This window comes from Pithys albifrons, chromosome 14 (assembly GCF_047495875.1).
Source record: "Pithys albifrons albifrons isolate INPA30051 chromosome 14, PitAlb_v1, whole genome shotgun sequence".
In the NCBI taxonomy this organism is placed as follows: domain Eukaryota; kingdom Metazoa; phylum Chordata; class Aves; order Passeriformes; family Thamnophilidae; genus Pithys; species Pithys albifrons.
Genome location: NC_092471.1, coordinates 17,554,948 through 17,564,193, shown reverse-complemented (window position 1 = coordinate 17,564,193; position 9,246 = coordinate 17,554,948).

Below are 9,246 nucleotides of genomic sequence, written 5' to 3'. Positions count from 1 at the left end.
TTGTCTCACCTCAGTCCAGAATGGGAAATCTGGGGAAATACTAGAAACACTTTGTAGAATACGGACCATTATTTCCCTTTTCAGGTCTGATCTTTCCTTTATCATGTAGATCTGGGCCTTTTCAAGTAACTTATGTTATCTGTTGAACACTTAGTAAGCAGTGGATGTACAAAAATGTAATTTGCTTCAAATTTGAAAAACCACCGCAAGCAAACATGGTTTTATTAAGGTTATTAATAACTATTGCTCAAATATTATCGTAAGACATTCTGAACTTTTAGACTGATTTCTCAGTTACTGTTATTTCATCAAGCACATGAAATTCTTTTATTTTTGTGTTACATTATTTCTAACTTTGTTCTTACTGCTGTAAAAGAATTCAGTAAACCAGAGAGTCTGTATACCTATAGCTGCAAATTTAAGACAGTTATATTAAGGAAAAAAAGTCACTAGATAGTAATAACAGTTGCACTCAATTGTCTTAAAGGTCATTTCCAACCTAAAGGATTCTCTGATTCTATTGTAAAGTCAATGCAAATGTTCCATTTAAGATCTACCCCAGCATTTCTTGAGAACAGACAAAATATTCAAGGGCTAAACCAATGTCACACCTGGACCAGCAAAAGAGAATTTCTTTTAAACATGTAAAAATCAGAGTGGCAGAGGCATTCTCAGTGTGACAATACTAGAGGGAAGTTACTCAAGGGGACCTTGTATGGCAAATAGCAGATATGTTGGACTGCCTCCTCTTTTGGTTAGGGCCAGGGACATTTGAAATACACACTTCCTAGAAAAAAAAAGAAGTTTGAATTTTTTTTCCCTTCATATTTTAATTAACTTTTGCGAAGGTCACAGATATCTCTATCTCTGAAAAGCACAGTGTGTCACTCATTTTAAAAATCTGGATATTTAGCATTATCTTGCCATTATAGTCCAAATTTAATCCAAAATTTCAATATAGTGATCAAATTAAAGAGATGACAAGCTCCCTATCCTTACAAGCTAAGCATTTTATGTTTTATACTCAGATATACTCTGTGTGATATAAGATGAGACTTCACAATGGTATTCAGTGCAGTTGAGTGCTAAATTATAGCAGGCTTATATCACAGAAAGTTACAACAATGAGAGGAGAATTCATATCATGGCTTTAGTAAGAGAGGAAAATTAAGACTTTGCAATTAAAGTAGTAACCTAAAACTTTAAAATAATTCAAACAGTTTCTGAATACATGTAATGTTCTTTACTTATCTGGAAGCAGGATTGGCAGTCGCTTGAAAGGATCCAAATGAAATGTGGACAAGGTGTATGTTATGTCCTCAGAACGCAGATCTGTCATTTTCTTCATTGTTCATGAATACATTGGTATTGAATATCTCTTTCCCACAAATTCACAGGCTCCATGCAAGACTAGAGAGAAAACCAGTGTAATGTTATCGTTAAATTGATGTTGCATACAACTTTATGATAGTCCTGACAACTGCAGTTTGTGAATTTGCCAAGAGCAACCTAATAAGTGATTTTCAGAGATGAACACTGGACTATGTAGTAAAATAATCCTTTCTTCAGAAGGATAAAACTGCAATTTTCTTGTAGACATAATTTACAGAATTATTACTGACAATTTTAGAATTCCACTGGGTGAAACACTGGGGGCTTGAGAACAGAATTTCTTATCCTTTTAAGAACAGGCAAATTTTAAACAGACAGTATGTCTATAACATCTGTGTAATAACACAGGAGGAACCTGACCCGGAAAACTAGTGAATTCCTTTCCTTATTTAAGTCTTCTGCCTGTTTAAAAGCTAAGGTGCTCTGTGATTCAGAGCTTTGGAGAAGATGTGAAAAGAGCTCAGGTTGATATTCTGATTTCTTCTCACGTACCTTTGGAGTACAGTCGAGAGTGTGTTTAGAACTAAGCTTTTCATATGAGCACTGCTGCATGAAAAAGACCTTGCCACAGCTATTTAGAAGATTTCCTGCCCTGAGGAAACCAAGAAGTTTATGTAATTGTTTAGATTGCAAAGCATAGTGAAAATTATTCAGTTGAAGTGTGAAGAAGGAAGGAAGGCATACAAAAAGGTATTGCAAATTATACTGATATGATGTTTAGATTTCTTGTGGAAAGTTGTTTTAGTAACATCATAGGAGGAAGTGAAAAGGGAGTGTGTTCAATATAGGTGTTCATATTCGGGCTGTTTTAGACCCAATCCTGTACACTTATTTGCTCATGAAGACTTCCACCACCATCAGTGAACTAATTGAAACTCAGTGAAACTAATTTTAATGAAATGGCTGTAAGTATCATGGTATGACTTAGACTTGAAGGCTGGTCGTAAAGCAAAACACCCTGTGCTTGTTGGATTTCTTTGTGATATAAATGACATCTAACTTGTTTCTTTTTTAACTTGGAAAATATTTTTCACCATGGGCTGTACAACTTGTAGGATTTGACTCTATAGTATTTGTGAGCTTTATGAAAACCAACGCAAATACATCTGTTATTCATAAATCCTCACATGCAAGGGTGTAGGAGATGCCAAGACACATCCAGAAGCAATGATGTAAGGCCCAGTAGTTTGCATTCCTGCTCTTGTGACTTTCTGTGGTTGAGTTTTTTGACCACTTCTGTTCACTGCTTCTGCTTGCAAGGTCAGAGAAAACCCGCTTTGTAGTGATGCCATACAATGGACTTGGAAACAAAGTGCGTTGAATTCAACCTATTGCCCCTCTGCTGGTGACTTCTGGATACTTTGTCAAATACAACTAAACCAGGGAACATCTTCTTGAGCTTTCCCAGAGACACTTCTGCACATGACTGATAGATGGAAAGGGTTGTAGCCCCAGCGCTTGTCAGGAGTGCAAAGTATCCATCAGCTGGTTTCAATCCTTGCCTTTGGGGGAAGCATTTTAATGGGACCCAAGTAATAATCCTTTAGAAGGATGTATTCAAGCCTACTCTTCCATGCTCAGAATTCCTTCCCTGGCACTCTGCTCAGGGTCATCTGTTGATCAGTTCTTGCTTTAGTCATACTCACCTGAAAATATGGGGTTTGACAAAAATACATATTCCTGGTGCCAAGTTTTGAACAGACTTTCGGATATTTACCGGAACAAGCAGCTCAGACATAGCAAAGACAAACCAAGTAATCTCCTTTCTTCAAGGAGATATAAATAATGTAGGTGATCTCTAAATTCTAGTAGCACACCTAATAGGACTAGCTGAAAATAAGAGGGGAAGATGCACTATAAAATGCAATTACCTTCCATATTCCAAACTCAAGAGCAGAGATAGTGAATAATACAGCAGGGTTAACAAACAAAAAAACCCCAACATACTAAATTACTCTTCCAACATTCATCATAAACTGCTTGGTCTGACTTGAAATAACCTGACGGTTCTTCATAAAAAGAAAAAAAGTGGTTAAAGCGGTACTGAACATATACTGAATATATAGTGTATGGATGAAGCTGCATACAATGAAAACTAAAGCAGAGCTGGAGAAAAACATGGTTCCAAGCCAGAGTAAAGCAGAATATTTCACTGAAATAGCAAAATTATCAAGAAATAAAACTGTTTCAACACATCCTTTGCTGGCTGCTAACCATACTGGGTTTAATATGGTCTACATGAGGTGTGCCAGGTGTGCCAGTAGAAAAAAAAAGGTATGTTTATAATGATACTGTTTATTAGAGGTAGAATTTCCCCCTTTCGGCACTGAAACTTTAACCAGTACAAACCTGATACAAACAGCTGTTAAAATTACTGTTATCTGCTACGTGCAAGATCTCTAACATATTATGAAGCTCTTCAAAGACTGGATACAGTGGTCTGATCTCTTTTAATTGAGGAAACAGGGAGCTCAGGGACAATAACAGGAAATATGGATACTTGATTTTTCACAATTTAAAAAAGCATTCACATGAATCCCTTTTCTGATATAAGGACTGAAATGTAAATCCTCTCAGCTTAGACAGAGAGATCTAACAATTAATGGGAGGATCTTTCAGTGATTTTTCAAATTCCTTAATTTCCTGTACCTGATGGTATATGTGAACCACGGAAACATACATCTCTCTCAGTGCCAACATTTAAAACTGCACCCAGACCTTAATAGATAAAAAAATATTCTAGTTCATATTCTGTCATTCTTTTAAAACTGGTGGAATTTCAGCATGGTAAAGATCAGCTAATTGACACATACAGGGCAAAAATGAGAATCATGTATTTATTGTCCATTTTTAATGTTTTTTCCTTTCTGAACCCAGACTCCAGGCCAGCCTCCTATCCAAGTTTTCCTTCATGCCTTATTGTCTATTCTGTTCAGCTATTTAAAAAATGTTGAATATCAACAATGGCTTTCAGTAGTGTATTGTCAACTTTTGTATGAAGCAATCTTGGTTGAATGAGAAGATCCCAGAGCTTATAGTTCTATCTACTGTGCTGCACTGGGTTTCTGCTTGAATGTGTGTGACTGATAACAGGACAAATTTCTACCTTCGTTATTACATTTCAGCTACATAATTCATTTGCCAAAATCTTTTAGGAGTATCTTTATAACATATTGCACAAGAAATCAGGTAAGTGCTTGTAACATAAAAATAAGTACAGATCCAGCAACTGCCTTGTCAAATTTGTTTGTTAATTGTAGATGTGCTTCTGCTTAGTTGTTTTGCAGACTTTTACATTTTTGTGGGTAGCTCTCTGCCATGAAACATCTCTAGCAGAATATCTTTGCTCACATAAAGAAATTCATACTGGATCTGCATTTGTTTTAAAGTCTAAAACCAGCATTTCTAAATATCTGGGGGGAAATGTTGCAACTGTGGGCACAGTTTATGGGTTTTTCAAGTAACAGATTTTGCCAGTATTAATGTTAATATGCAACTGTATTTCTCTCTGGAATTTGTGGTACTAAAACTGTTTAAAGCACCTTTTTGTTTTTTTAACTTGTTAGCCTTCACAGTGGTATATCTTTTTATTTTGCATAGGGGTCAATGGTAATTTAACTTATATAAACTCAGTCACTATTGTAGCTTTGAGAGCTAATTTTCTAGACACTCTTTTCAGGAAATCCATGGATTGCCCAGCAGCATTCATTTTGTTCATTCATTTCAGTTAACAGGTGGCAAAACAGGTAAAACACAAGCAGTTACTTTCCTTTCATTCTCCACCTCTTTCATTGACAGTTAATATCACTTTGGAAAGAACTGAGAGTTTTGTTTTTCTAAATTATTTGATTGTTACAATGACATAAAGGGATGTTGCTGTGCAGTACTTGATCCAGTTACAGTAAATGAAGCAGAATTTCCATTGCAGCGTGTATTCTGCCCAGGTTAGGAGGGCAGGATCCAGCCCATCATCTTGCATATAAAAAATATTAGTTAATGTTTTCACCATGTATCATATTTAATAGACTTTACTTAGGTCTTTTCAATTTTTATGCAGTAAGAAAAGGTAAAGACAAATCCCCAAAGACTACAAATATCAGTAAGGACTTAAACAATTCTGACTTCGGTGATCTGACAGGAGCAGTAACGAACTGCTACTGAGTATGAGAAAAGATCCAGGGACTGTGTTGTAGCAAGACTGGTGTTACATCCCAAATAACATCAAGCTTAGCTCTGGAGTGTCCTGCTGGGCAGAATACCGAGGTATTGAGCAGGGTCCCATTTGACACTGTGTTATCAGTTTCCCATTAATTCATCTGCTGGTCTCTTTGTCCCAGCTCCTGGACTCTTTTCAGTGCTGTGTCTGCTTTGTCTGTGTACTGTCTGCAGACAAACAATGACCATTAAATACCTTACACTGTGTGTTTGGGTATATCTGCACCAGCAAAAAAGCTGCGTAGAACACATTGTGTAACAGACTGCAACCTCTTTGGCAGAGGTGTAAGGTGCTCCTTGTTTAGAGGTGTTTATTTGGTTACATTCTTTTCAAATACATGAAAGATTTCTGTGGTTTAAAAGGTGTATCAAAGACATCTTAAAATGCACTTTGTTTCAATGGAACTTCAAACTTTAAGAGGAAATCCTGCCATTTTTATACCTGTACTCTGATACTGAACAGTGTCAACAGAATTTTAGGAAACAAGATATTAATAATGAAGGTCAGTTTGCTAAATTGTTCATTAGTACCTTGTATGTTTATAGTTCTAGTAGTTTTGAAACATTATACACATGATCATTCATGTCATTTTTGTACCAATTACTATAGCAATCAGAGTAAGATGACTTGATGAAAAACTCAATAATAAAATTTTATTTTTACCTGTGGGAGTTAAGGATTTTTGTACAGGCAGCATTACATGGATGGTTCCAGTACTCAGGTAGGGTAAAATGTAGGACTATTGCACATCATAAACTAGGATTCAGTGTCAGGCAGAGTTTGCAGAGGAAAAGAAAAATCTTTTTCTGTTTTTGTCTTTTGAATTACTCAAACAAAGCTTTCTTTAAAAACAAACAAAATTCCATTTCACTTTGAAATCAGACTTTCTTTATATTTCAGTCTTCTTGTTTAATGAATGGAGATTCATGACTGAGAAAGCCCAAGAGAAAAGTTTCATGAACATCATGAGGAAGATGTGAAAGCAGCAGAAAACACCAAGGTACCGTGCCCATTGCATCTGGTATGTTCTGCCTTCTCAGAAGTGTCCAACTGATGAGTCAACTGTTAAATTTACTGCAAAATCATCTTTCCGGATTTAATTAAGAGATTTATTATTTACTAAGTCAATACCTTGGCATTTCCTTATCACATTGGAATTATTCGTACCTCTTTTAAAATATAGGCATTTGTTAAGTGTCATAGTAATGCCTGTGGTTAAAAAACCTCCAAACATCCTGTCAACAATAGTTGTGACAGAATTTTGTGGGTTTAGGAATTTATTACTTTTCTATTGTGAAATAATAGGCTCTGCAATGATCTTTTTATTTCAGTGGCTGCTAGAACTCATAGAACTTTTTAAGAGTATAGAATAGGTTAGATCTTATTTATTATAGGTTTAATTATATAGGTTATAATCTTATTATAACTTACTATAGGTTAAATCTTATTAAATTCTTGTTGGATCTGCTTTACTCTGTACAATATAAAATATGGGAGATTTCTACTCTGATACTTTTCATTTTTAAAAATATTTTTAGTTGCATAAGGACAAGTTAATTGCCTTTTTAAAATAAAAGGCTCTCTGTGGAAATTGATGTTTAGGAGGTGTGCAAGTTTTATTTAGAAGTTGATTCTCCTGTTTTCTTTAGCTATGTGTGACCAGTGTTAGGTGTTCAGATGATAGACTGGAACCTTTTCCTTAGTTGGGCACTGTCCATATCTGGAAAGGTTGAGGTTTAAGCTGTCTGTGTAACCCTCAAAGTGTGGCTCTTCCCTGCAGACATGAGGCTGCCTCTGAATCTCAGAACTCTCAAGATAATATGTTGCATTTCAATAGTATTGTTTTGTAGAAGTTACACTTATAGGCATTAGAAATTACTCATAATTACAAAATAATAAAGATGCTCCTTTTCATTTTACAAGAGGAGAAATTGAAGTGTGAGGTCTACTTGTCTGAAAACAGCCAGTCAGTTTGAGAGAAAAAAAAGATTTAGATCTCACCAGTGTATTTGGGTGGTCAGAGCCCAGTCATGGAGTCCATCCCTTTATTGCCACACAGTCTGTATACCCACTCATGGTGTGAAAAATGTTCTTTTTCCTCAAAATGCCTCCACTGCCTCACTCCGCATACAAACTCACCATACATACTTTTTGTCTTTCCAACATTCTTTTTCACCCCTGCATAATCTCATGTGCATTCTGTGGCAGTTTTAAGTAAGGGATGATGTTTCACTCAAGCAGCATTTTCCTCATTCTGAAAGATCAGACAAGCACTTTGCCAGCCCAGTCACACCTCCTTTGTCCAAATATAACCACAGAGCTGGCACAGCCTCCTGTGTGCAAAGGAATCATCAGCTTGTTCACTCCATCCTTGTTTCCTTGTAGAGAGGAATAGAGGAAGGGTTTGGAACGCTGGGGGGGGGGGGGGGGGGTGTTGAAGACAATGTAAGCCCAGGATTCTAGATGGGTACCTGCCTTAAGTTATAGAACTTCTATGACTTGATAAGGGAAAGATCTTCATCAAAACTTGCAAGGAATCTCAGCAGGACTAAGAGGTCAGGAATGACCACCTGAAATGCTACGGCAGTTTACACAAGTTGAGAGTATGAGCCAAAGCCTTTCTTCTTTCTTTCTTCTGGATTCTGCACACTTTGAGATAAACTGAGCACACCCCGTGTGTTCATCCCCACAAGGTGTGAAGAGCAGGACAACCTGCTCACCAATGTGTCCTTCCCATGGAGCTGGTCAAGGTTACTATTTTGCTCTTCTGACACATTATCAATTATCCTGCCAACAGACTGATACCAAACCTGTAGTTTTCTTATAAAATAAAAAACTGAGTTTAATTAAATCATCAGTAACTTGGACCTAATTATTTCAGACAGTATTTAATTAATGTTTCATGGATACCTAATGTAATTAAGGTTCCTTTAATAAGACCTTCTATGACATTAAAATATATGACCTTTATCTTTCTTATCATCCATAGTCTGACAACTCAGATTTGTCATTTTCACCGTAGGTATAGTTTGATTAAATAGAACAGAACATAAAATAATCTGCCAAATTGTACTTGTTTGTTTCTCTTTCTTTTCTTTTTTTTTTCCTATTTAAAGACTAATAAGTTAAGTATTTTAATTAGCAGTGTCAGTACAAATGTTCATGCTGGTGTTTTACCTTTGTGTTTTTTTCAGACTGTTTCTTTCATATAATTTTTTTTATGACAAAAGTAGATAACAACCAGACTTTATTAATCATCATGAAGGATTCAATCTTTATGATATGAAAAATAAGGAGCTATTCTTTATAGCCACAATGACTGATAATTTTTTTTTAATTTAAGACAATCCTGCAAAGCACTTAACTTTTCTGATGACAAACTTCCCAAACATAAAACTGTAGTTTTAATGTGAATGAGCATAGGTGAGATTACTACACAGGCCAATACTTGCTTTTCAGGAGCTACAGGTTCTCTCTTCCTCACTGTTGTTTTGGGGTAGTTACCAAGATCCAGCAAAAGAGCATTTGTCATATGCAAAACTTAAGGAAAGAGAATGTGATTGAAGGGATAGTGCAAGATTTCTAGGAACAACACTCACCTGATTTTGTTTCCTCACTCCTCAAAAAGATTTTCTATC